The 12,307-nt window shown below is 40.0% G+C and overlaps 1 protein-coding gene across 8 annotated transcripts in view; it reads right to left on the bottom strand.

The window, feature by feature from the left end:
* The window catches only part of NCALD (neurocalcin delta), a 449,176-nt gene that overhangs the window by 99,933 nt on the left and 336,936 nt on the right, over positions 1–12,307 (bottom strand). Inside the window, exon 1 of one of the 8 annotated variants that reach the window (XM_049853822.1) lies at positions 2,290–2,866. The exons of the other annotated variants lie outside the window; for them this stretch is intronic. The gene's annotated coding sequence lies outside the window, so the exon portion shown is untranslated. Of the gene's footprint in view, positions 1–2,289; positions 2,867–12,307 lie in introns of those variants that run through there. 8 annotated transcript variants of the gene reach the window in all.

Genomic DNA, 12,307 nt, shown 5'->3' with positions numbered 1-12,307 from the left:
CTAGTTTGTATTATTTAATAATGTATCCTTAATGACACCTATCACAATTTTTAAAACATTTGGGTTAATGGTATTTCAGTAAAAATGGTTTCCTTTGTAATCCTGCACAGTTTATTTTAGAAACTTTAAAACATCATTCTGAGAAGAGTTTAATAGGCTTCACCAGGCTGCCAAAAAGGTCCATGGCACCAAAAAGGCTAAGAATCCCTGAAACTACGCACAAATGGTTTAATAATGCAATAACTAGGTTTCCAGAGTAAATCATTCTTTGCCAATATCTTTTGAAGTGGAAACAAACTTGACCTTGAAATCAACACTATCTCATTGCTGTAAAAATGATTCTGATAAGAGTCATTTTTTCTTATTTTGCCATAAGACAAGACCTGCAGATTCTAGAGCATCTCTACTTTTATAGCATAAAAAAAAAAAAGCATAGCTTGTTTTTTTCCTACTGATGAACTTAATCATTGACAGTTTGCCATCAACACTGAATTGTTCTCTTATATTTCATACTGCTGAAATACAGCTATTTCACAAGGACATTGAATATAAACATTTTATAACTTTAAAACATCCTAGAAAGAGCCCCAGGAAATCTTTGCTACCTGAAAAAAACTATAATGAGAATTGCTTAAAGTAAAATAAGTAAACAATATATTCCATCAAAGACAGTGCTTTTACATGACAGCTCCACTGGTCCCATCCATGCTTAACTGAAATGTTATGTATCAATGAACATAGTTCTAGGGCTATTAAGGATATGACCTCTGGGCTATTATGATTACGAAATAAAATGATAGATGATAACTCAGTAGACGTGCCTTGAATGTAAGTACATTAGACTTTTTAGGAAATCCTCTAAGGGAGGCCCTGGCTAAAAACACAAGTTAAATGCCAGCAAGCTTAATGAGTACTTGTTCACTGAGAGGTACTGAGAAATTATTGATAGACCCACATTTATTCACTCTTCACTGCAGCCAAATGCAGTTTAAAATGCTCACCCCCAGAATCAATAAAGAATATAAAAATTTAAGAATATATTCTTTTTAAAAATGGAGATGGAATTCACATTCCATAAAATATATATTCTTCACATATATAGTTAAACTATTTTTTTTTGTGCTCTTCAAAATACTAGCCATATTACATGTGGTACCCTAAAATTTGCTTTCTTTTTCTGTTAAATTTGTAAGGTTTGGAATGCTGGTTATAAACCTCAGCTTCAAGCAACTATAACACCAAAGGTTTTCTATGAGTTACAAGCCACAAAATATTCAACTTGTATGCAATGAAAGAACACCCAAAATGACTAAACTTGGAAAGGAAATGAACGAAAACAGTGCAAAACAAAACAATTTGCATAAGGCCTTGTTAATCCCAGTTCTCAAATCATCCATCCAAGATCTGAAGCAAATCTTTAGTGACTATTTATATCTGTATTTGAGACCAAGTAAACCTACCGATGATACATTCAGTATTAGAGCTATTATTTTCTTCTCTAGGTAGTTATCTCAATTTTTTAAAATATAAAAACAGTTTATATGACTCCTCAGCAAAGACCATTCAATAATATTCTCTTCACAACTGAATTTCCAGGGGAGGACACTAAAAATGTGCACTTTGCTCCAACAACCAAAAGCATCAGCATGCATACACTTAGGAGGCTCTACCCCAACTTCCTTGGCATAGTCCAGATTATTTTTCTCTAAACAGGAAGCTGTTGACAGCTTTGCCTGGTATTTTCAGAATGCCATACGCCTTATTTACAAGAAAAACCCCCAACTTTTGTTTCAGAGTAGAATGTTCATTCGCGTTTGTGCTGTTCCTATTGTTACTAATTATGAAACCTGCAAACAAAGATAGAAACCAAATTTCAAACTATTCTAAACTGATTCAGACAAGAGAAATTATTGTAAAAAAGCAAAGTTAGTAACACATTGCCTGACTATGCTAGAGTGTTAAACCCGAAACAAGGCTGAAGAGAGGATTCCTGGAATTCAATGGGGAATATTTGGCTCAAGCTGCAAAATTTGTATCTCTAAGTAATGTTATGTTAGCAAGTGTTGAGCACGCAAGGTGATTATATTTTAACCTACCTCACAGAACATTAATCCAAATTTAACCAAATTCCAGAGACTACACAAAACAGCAACTATAAGCTGCTTCACATTTTCCCCTGATACAATATTGCTCATGAAGACAAACTTGTAAGGGGTAAAAAAAAAAAAGGACAAAGCCACAATGAGCTTTGAAAAGATCTAACTACTGTACATAAAGCAAACTAATTACCTTACACAGAAGAAGCGTGAGATTTAACAGTCCATGCTCTGCAGCCCCTGGGAAGCAACAGCAGCCTCGCGGTGGCGGCAAGAGCAGCAGCAGCAACGTCCAGCATCCACCAGACTCTCACAAGCCTTTGACTGTGTGGACTCAGCCACAGACTCTGCCTCCAGCTGACGTCAAAGTCCCTGTCACATGGCCAGATGAAAGCCAAGAGAGCATTGGTTGTCGTAGCAACCACAGACCGGCTCTGAAATTATTTCAATAGGTCATCTGTCACTGTGGTGTACGTGTGAGAGAGAGAGAGAGAGTATGTGTGTGAGTAAGTGTGAGAGTGTGTGTGAATGTGTACGCACCCACCCCACAACCATCACGGACAGCTCCCTGATAACCTCAACACCCGAAGTTGTGACTCAAAAGTGCCTACAACTTTCTCTTTAAGGCTTTGCTTAGTTGTCTCTTCAAAACATTTACCTGCAGGACAATGCCTGCCACTCTGAAGTTCCCGTAGTCTCGTTATCACCAGCATGAAGCAAGTGTCTCTCTGTACAACAAAAGAAACTGGAAAATGCTGGAGATAGTTTTCTTAGCTAATTATGTTTATTTTTAAGCAAATTGGTGAAAACAGAAGCTCAAGGGGGATTAGAAGAAAAGATATTTTTAAAACTGTAGAAGAATCTACATAGATGTACCGAGACCATGCTAAATAAAAACAAGAAAGGCAGCGGGTAGTGGCCCAGAGGATGTGCCAATCAGGTAAGATGACGTTAGAATTCCTGCCTTGTAAAATGTCTACGTAAGAATGCTGACTGAAACGGTTTCACCATAGCAGTACGTTAAAGCAACCTGTGGTAAAGTTTGAAACTTTTTTGGATCTTTGTTTCAGAACCACCATGTTGTTGCTAGCTGCCACTGCACTGGCCTCTGACTCATGGTGGTCTCACGCACAACAGAATGAAACACTTCCTGGTTGTGCCATCCCCGTGATCAGTTGGGGCAGATGGTTGTGACCTAAAATCTGAAAGCCTCCACTGACAGATAGGTGGTGGAGGCACACTGACCAGGATTTAAATCTGGGTATTTGGCATGCTGTTTTTAGGTACTGTTGAGTCAATTCCGACTCATAGCTACCCTATGCACAACAGAATGATACACTGCCCAGTCCTGCACCATCCTCACAATTGCTGCTATGCTTGAACCCATTGTTGAAGCCACTGTGTCAATCCATCTCATTGAGGGTCTTCCTCTTTTTCATTGACCCTCTACTTTACCAAGCATGATGTCCTACAGGGACTGATCCCTCCTGATAACATGTCCGAAGTATGTGAGACATAGTCTTGCCATCCTTGCTTCTAAGGGGTATTCTGGTTGTACTTCTTCCAAGTCAGATTTGTCTGTTCTTTTGGCAGTCCATGGTATATTCAATATTCTTCTCCAACACCACAATTCAAAGGTGTCAATTTTTCTTCGGTCTTCCTTATTCATTGTCCGGCTTTCACATGCATATAAGGCAATTGAGAACACCATGGCTTGGGTCAGGTGCACCTTAGTCCTCAAGGTGACATCCTTGCTTTTAAACACTTACAGAGATCTTTTACAGCCTATTTGCCCAATGCAATCCATCTTTTGATTTCTTGACTGCTGCTTCAATGGGTGTTGATTGTAGACCCAAGTAAAATGAATCCTTGACAACCTCACTCTCCTCTCCATTTATCATGATGTTGCTTACTGGCCCAGTTGTGAGGATTTTTGTTTTCTTTATGTTGAGGTGCAATCCATGCTGAAGGCTGTGGTCTTTGATCTTCATCAGTAAGTGCTTCAAGTCCTCTTCACTTTCAGCAAGTAAGGTTGTGTCATCTGCATAATGCAGGTTGTTAATGAGTCTTCCTCCAATCCTATGTCCTGCTGTTCTTCATAACAGTCCAGCTTCTTGGATTATTTACTCAGCATACAGATTGAACAGGTATGGTGAAAGGATACAACCCTGACACACACCTTTCCTAACTTTAAACCATGCAGCATCCCCTCGTTCTTTTCCAACAACTGCCTCTTGATCCACGTACAGATTCCTCATGAGCACAATTAAGCATTCTGGAATTCTCATTATCCCCAATGTTATCCATAATTTGGTATGATCCACACAGTTGAATGTCTTAGCATAGTCAATAAAACACAAGTAAACATTCCTTCTGGTATTCTCTGCTTTTAGCCAGGATCCATCTGACATTGGCAATGACATCCCGGTTCCACGTCCTGTTTTAAATCAGGCTTGAATTTTCTGGCAGTTCCCTGTTGATATACTGCTGCAGCCACTTTTGAATAATCTTCAGCCAAATATTGCTTGCGTGTGATATTAATGATATTGTTCAATAATTTCTGCCTTCGGTTGGATCACCTTTCTTGGGAATAGGCATAAATATGGATCTCTTCCAGTCAGTTGCCCAGGTAACTGTCTTTCAAATTTCTTGGCATAGACGACTGAGCAGTTCCAGTGCTGCATCCGCTTGTTGAAACATCTCAATTGGTATTCCGTCAATTCCCAGAGTCTTGTTTTTCATCAATGCCTTCAGTACAGCTTGGACTTCTTTCTTCAGGCCCATCGGTTTCTGATCATATGTTACCTCCTGAAATGGGTGAACATCGACCAATTCTTTTGGATATAGTGGTTGTGTATTCCTTCCATCTTCTTTTGATGCTTCCTGCGTCATTTAATATTTTCTGTGTAGAATCCTTCAGTATTGCAACTCAAGGCTTGAATTTTTTCTTCACTTCTTTCAGCTTGAAAAATGCTGATGGTGTTCTTCCTTTTTGGTTTTCTACCTCCAGGTCTCTGCATATTTCATCATAATACTTTGCTTTGTCTTCTCAAGCCGCCCTTTGAAATCTTCTGTTCAGCTCTTTTTTTTTTTTAATTAATTTTTATTAAGCTTCAAGTGAACATTTACCATTCCAATCAGTCTGTCACATGTAAGTTTACATACATCTTACTCCCTTCTCCCACTTGCTCTCCCCCATTGAGTCAGCCCTTTCAGTCTCTCGTTTCGTGCCAATTTTGCCGTCTTCCCTCTCTCTCTATCTTCCCATCCCCCCTCCAGTCAAGAGTTGCCAACACACTCTCCAGTGTCCACCTGATTTAATTAGCTCACTCTTCATCAGCATCTCTCTCCCCCCACCGCTGACCAGTCCTTTTCATGTCTGATGATTGTCTTCGGGGATGGTTCCTGTCCTGTGCCATCAGAAGGTCTGGGCAGCATTGCCTCCGGGATTCCTCTAGTCGCAGTCATACCATTAAGTATGTCTTTTTACGAGAATTTGGGGTCTGTATCCCATTGGTCTTTATCCCATTGGTCTCCTGCTCCCTCAGGAGTTGTCTGTTGTGCTCCCTGACAGGGCAGACGTCGATTGTGGCCGGGCACCAACTAGTTCTTCTGGTCTCAGGATAATGTAGGTCTCTGGTTCATGTGGTCCTTTATGTCTCTTGGGTTCTTAGTTGTCGTGAGACCTTGGTGTTCTTCCTTTGCCTTTGCTCCAGGTGGGTTGAGACCAATTGATGTATCTTAGATGGCCGCTTGTTGGCATTTAGGACCCCAGACGCCACATTTCAAAGTGGGATGCAGAATGTTTTCATAATAGAGTTGTTTTGCCCATTGACTTAGAAGTCCCCTCAAACCATGTTCCCCAGACCCCAGCCCCTGCTCCGCTGACCTTTGAAGCATTCATTTTATCCCGGAAACCTCTTTGCTTTTAGTCCAGTCCAATTAGGCTCACCTTCCTTGTATTGAGTGTTGTCTTTCCCTTCACCCAAAGCAGTTCTTATCTACTGATTGATCAATAACAAACCCTCTCCCTCCCTCCCTCCCTCCCTCCCCCCTTTGTAACCACAAAAGTATGTGTTCTTCTCCGTTTTTTCTGTTTCTCAAGATCTTATAATAGTGGTCTTATACAATATTTGTCCTTTTGCCTCTGACTAATTTCGCTCAGCATAATGCCTTCCAGATTCCTCCATGTTATGAAATGTTTCAGAAATTCGTCACTGTTCTTTATCGATGCGTAGTATTCCATTGTGTGAATATACCACAATTTATTTACCCATTCATCTTGGTTGCTTCCAGCTTTTTGCTATTGTAAACAGAGCTGCAATAAACATGGGTGTGTATATATCTGTTTGTGTGAAGGCTCTTGTATCTCTAGGGTATATTCCGAGGAGTGGGATTTCTGGGTTGTATGGTAGTTCTATTTCTGACTGTTTAAGATAACGCCAGATGGATTTCCAAAGTGGTTGTACCATTTTACAATCCCACCAGCAGTGTATGAGAGTTCCAATCTCTCCACAGCCTCTCCAACATTTATTATTTTGTGTTTTTTGGATTAATGCCAGTCTAGTTGGTGTGAGATGGAATCTCATCGTAGTTTTAATCTGCATTTCTCTAATGGCTAATGATCGGGAGCATTTTCTCATGTATCTGTTGGCTGCCTGAATATCTTCTTTAGTGAAATGTGTGTTCATATCCTTTGCCCACTTCTTGATTGGGTTGTTTGTCTTTTTGTGGTTGAGTTTTGACAGAATCATGTAGATTTTAGAGATCAGGCGCTGGTCTGAGATGTCATAGCTGAATATTCTTTCCCAGTCTGTAGGTGGTCTTTTTACTCTTTTGGTGAAGTCTTTAGATGAGCATAGGTGTTTGATTTTTAGGAGCTCCCAGTTATCTGGTTTCTCTTCATCATTTTTGGTAATGTTTTGTATTCTGTTTATGCCCTGTATTAGGGCTCCTAGGGTTGTCCCTATTTTTTCTTCCATGCTCTTTATCGTTTTAGTCTTTATGTTTAGGTCTTTGATCCACTTGGAGTTAGTTTTTGTGCATGGTGTGAGGTATGGGTCCTATTTCGTTTTTTTGCAAATGGATATCCAGTTATGCCAGCACCATATGTTAAAAAGACTATCTTTTCCCCAATTAACTGACACTGGTCCTTTGTCAAATATCAGCTGCTCATATGTGGATGGATTTATATCTGGGTTCTCAATTCTGTTCCATTGGTCTATGTGCCTGTTGCTGTACCAGTACCAGGCTGTTTTGACTACTGTGGCTGTATAATAGCTTCTGAAATCAGGCAGAGTGAGGCCTCCCACTTTCTTCTTCTTTTTCAGTAATGCTTTGCTTATCCGGGGCTTCTTTCCCTTCCATATGAAATTGGTGATTTGTTTCTCTATCACCTTAAAATATGACATTGGAATTTGGATCGGAAGTGCGTTATATGTATAGATGGCTTTTGGTAGAATAGACATTTTTACTATGTTAAGTCTTCCTATCCATGAGCAGGGTATGTTTTTCCACTTAAGTATGTCCTTTTGAATTTCTTGTAGTAGAGCTTTGTAGTTTTCTTTGTATAGGTCTTTTACATCCTTGGTAAGATTTATTCCTAAGTATTTTGTCTTCTTGGGGGCTACTGTGAATGGTATCGATTTGGTTATTTCCTCTTCGGTGTTCTTTTTGTTGATGTAGAGAAATCCAAGTGATTTTTGTATGTTTATTTTATAACCTGAGACTCTGCCAAACTCTTCTATTAGTTTCAGTAGTTTTCTGGAAGATTCCTTAGGGTTTTCTGTGTATAAGATCATGTCATCTGCAAACAGAGATAACTTTACTTCCTCCTTGCCAATCCGGATACCTTTTATTTCTTTGTCTAGCCTAATTGCCCTGGCTAGGACTTCAAGCACAATGTTGAATAAGAGCGGTGATAAAGGGCATCCTTGTCTGGTTCCCGTTCTCAAGGGAAATGCTTTCAGGTTCTCTCCATTTAGAGTGATATTGGCTGTTGGCTTTGCATAGATGCCCTTTATTATGTTGAGGAATTTTCCTTCAATTCCTATTTTGGTGAGAGTTTTTATCATAAATGGGTGTTGGACTTTGTCAAATGCCTTTTCTGCATCAATTGATAAGATCATGTGGTTTTTATCTTTTGTTTTATTTATGTGATGGATTACATTAATGGTTTTTCTGATATTAAACCAGCCTTGCATCCCTTGTATAAATCTCACTTGATCATGGTGAATTATTTTTTTGATGTGTTGTTGGATTCTATTGGCTAGAATTTTGTTGAGGATTTTTGCATCTATGTTCATGAGGGATATAGGTCTATAATCTTCTTTTTTTGTAATGTCTTTACCTGGTTTTGGTATCAGGGAGATGGTGGCTTCATAGAATGAGTTGGGTAGTGTTCCATCATTTTCTATGCTTTGAAATACCTTTAGTAGTAGTGGTGTTAACTCTTCTCTGAAAGTTTGGTAGAACTCTGCAGTGAAGCCGTCCGGGCCAGGGCTTTTTTTTGTTGGGAGTTTTTTGATTACCGTTTCAATCTCTTTTTTTGTTATGGGTCTATTTAGCTGTTCTACTTCTGAATGTGTTAGTTTAGGTAGGTAGTGTTTTTCCAGGAATTCATCCATTTCTTCTAGGTTTGCAAATTTGTTAGAGTACAATTTTTCATAATAATCTGATATGATTCTTTTAATTTCATTTGGTTCTGTTGTGATGTGGTCCTTCTCGTTTCTTATTCGGGTTATTTGTTTCCTTTCCTGTATTTCTTTAGTCAGTCTAGCCAATGGTTTATCAATTTTGTTAATTTTTTCAAAGAACCAGCTTTTGGCTTTGTTAATTCTTTCAATTGTTTTTCTGTTCTCTAATTCATTTAGTTCAGCTCTAATTTTTATTATTTGTTTTCTTCTGGTGCCTGATGGATTCTTTTGTTGCTCACTTTCGATTTGTTCAAGTTGTCGGGACAGTTCTCTGATTTTGGCTCTTTCTTCTTTTTGTATGTGTGCATTTATCGATATAAATTGGCCTCTGAGCACTGCTTTTGCTGTGTCCCAGAGGTTTTGATAGGAAGTATTTTCATTCTCGTTGCATCCTGTGAATTGTCTTATTCCCTCCTTGATGTCTTCTATAACCCAGTCTTTTTTCAGGAGGGTATTGTTCAGTTTCCAAGTATTTGATTTCTTTTCCCTAGTTTTTCTGTTATTGATTTCTACTTTTATTGCCTTGTGGTCTGAGAAGATGCTTTGTAATATTTCGATGTTTTGGATTCTGCAAAGGTTTGTTTTATGACCTAATATGTGGTCTATTCTAGAGAATGTTCCATGTGCGCTAGAAAAAAAAGTATACTTTGCAGCAGTTGGGTGGAGAGTTCTGTATAAGTCAATGAGGTCAAGTTGGTTGATTGTTGTAAGTAGGTCTTCCGTGTCTCTATTGAGCTTCTTACTGGATGTCCTGTCCTTCTCCGAAAGTGGTGTGTTGAAGTCTCCTACTATAAATGTGGAGGTGTCTATCTCACTTTTCAATTCTGTTAAAATTTGATTTATGTATCTTGCAGCCCTGTCATTGGGTGCATAAATATTTAATATGGTTATGTCTTCCTGATCAATTGTCCCTTTTATCATTATATAGTGTCCTTCTTTATCCTTTGTGGTGGATTTAAGTCTAAAGTCTATTTTGTCAGAAATTAATATTGCTACTCCTCTTCTTTTTTGCTTATTGTTTGCTTGATATATTTTTTTCCATTCTTTGAGTTTTAGTTTGTTTGTGTCTCTAAGTCTAAGGTGTGTCTCTTGTAGGCAACATATAGATGGATCGTGTTTCTTTATCCAGTCCGTGACTCTCTGTCTCTTTATTGATGCATTTAGTCCATTTACATTCAGTGTAATTATAGATAAATAAGTTTTTAATGCTGTCATTTTGATGCCTTTTCATGTGAGTTGTTGGCCATTTCATTTTTCCACATACTTTTTTGTGCTGAGACGTTTTTCTTAGTAGATTGTGAGATCCTCATTTTCATAATGTTTAACTTTATGTTAGTTGAGTCATTACGTTTTTCTTGGCTTTTTTCTTGAGTTATGGAATTGATATTCCTTTTTGTGGTTACCTTATTATTTACCTAAGTAAAAACCTAACTTGTATCATTCTATATCGCCTTGTATCACTCTCCATCTGGCAGTTCAGTGCCTCCTATATTTAGTCCCTCTTTTTGATTATTGCGATCGTTTATCTATTAATTTCCATGATTCCCTGTTATGTGTATTATTTTGTTTATTTATTTATTTTTTATAATTAATCTTAATTTGTTTGTTTTTGTGCTTTCCCTATTTGAGTTGCGTTGATATCAGGGCTTTCTGTTTTGTGACCTTGTATTGTGCTGGTACCTGATATTATTGGTCATCAGGCCAAACAATCTCCTTTAGCATTTCTTGCAGTCTTGGTTTAGTTTTTGCAAATTCTCTAAACTTGTGTTTATCTGTAAATATCTTAATTTCTCCTTCATATTTCAGAGAGAGTTTTGCTGGATATATGATCCTTGGTTGGCAGTTTTTCTCCTTCAGTGCTCTGTATATGTCATCCCATTCCCTTCTTGCCTGCATGGTTTCTGCTGAGTAGTCTGAACTTATTCTTATTGATTCTCCCTTGAAGGAAACCTTTCTTTTCTCCCTGGCTGCTTTTAAAATTTTCTGTTTGTCTTTGGTTTTGGCAAGTTAGATGATAATATGTCTTGGTGTTTTTCTTTTTGGATCAATCTTAAATGGGGTTCGATGAGCATCTTGGATAGATATCCTTTCGTCTTTCATGATGTCAGGGAAGTTTTGTGTCAGGAGTTCTTCAACTATTTTCTCTGTGTTTTCTGTCCCCCCTCCCTGTTCTGGGACTCCAATCACTCACAAGTTATCCTTCTTGATAGAGTCCCACATGATTCTTAGGGTTTCTTCATTTTTTTAAATTCTTTTATCTGACTTTTTTTCAGCTATGTTGATGTTGATTCCCTGGTCCTCCAGATGTCCCAGTCTGCATTCTAATTGCTCGATTCTGCTCCTCTGACTTCCTATTGCGTTGTCTAATTCTGTAATTTTGTTGTTAATCTTTTGGATTCCTACATGCTGTCTCTCTATGGATTCTTGCAACTTATTAATTTTTCCACTATGTTCTTGAATAATCTTTTTGAGTTCTTCAACAGTTTTATCAGTGTGTTCCTTGGCTTTTTCTGCAGTTAGCCTAATTTCATTTGTGATGTCTTGAAGCATTCTGTAAATTAGTTTTTTATATTCTGTATCTGATAATTCCAGGATTGTATCTTCATTTGGGAAAGATTTTGATTCTTTTGTTTGGGGGGTTGGAGAAGCTGTCATGGTCTGTTTCTTTATGTGGTTTGATATGGACTGCTGTCTCCGAGCCATCACTGGGAAACTAGTTTTTCCAGGTAATCAGCTAAAAAAATGCAGTCAGATCCCTATCTGAATTCTCCCTCTGGCTCAGGGTATTCGGATGTTAATGGAGCCGCCTGGGGAGGGTGGGGGAGGGATCAGAGAGCTAGGAGTGTAGCACCTCAGAATATAGAGCTGATCCCCGTGTTCATGCTCCGCCCGTGCCCGCCAAAATCCCGGCGGGACGGCTCCCCAGCTGGGACGCTGCTCTCCCTGCTCCAAGACCGGTCACTTCCTCTCAGGGACTTCTCCCTCCGGCGTGCCGCTCCGCTCGCGTGAACTGGGTGGGCGTCGCCCACACGAACGGCTGGGCCCCCCCCCGGGGTCAATTCAGGGGAATATAACTGGTCCCCGTGCTCACGCCCCGCCCACGCCCGGCAAAATCCCAGCGGGACGGCTCCCCGGCTGGGACGCTGCTCTCCCCGCTCCAAGACCAGTCACTTCCTCCTGGGACTTCTCCCTCTGGTGCGCCGCACCGCATGCGGGAACTGGGTGGGCATCGCCCGCACGAACGTCTGGCCCCCCCCCGGGTCGCTTTAGGGAAATATAGCTGATCCCCACGCTCGCGCCATGCCCACTCCCCGCCAAACTCCCAGTGGGACGGCTCCCCGGCTGGGACGCTGCTCTCCCCTCTCCAAGATCAGTCACTGCCTCCCAGGGACTTCTCCCACCGGCTGTGCCGCTACGCTGCTGGCGCCAACCAGCTAGGCTCCCTCCCGGGATGAGTTCGGGGGCTAGGGCTGGGCCCCTTGTCTGTGCCGTCTGCCCCCCTGAGCTCTGGCCCAA

The sequence above is a fragment of the Elephas maximus genome, chromosome 15, assembly GCF_024166365.1.
Source record: "Elephas maximus indicus isolate mEleMax1 chromosome 15, mEleMax1 primary haplotype, whole genome shotgun sequence".
NCBI classification, from domain to species: Eukaryota; Metazoa; Chordata; class Mammalia; order Proboscidea; family Elephantidae; genus Elephas; species Elephas maximus.
Note: the sequence above shows the minus strand (reverse complement) of the source record. Positions and strands in the feature narration are given on the sequence as shown.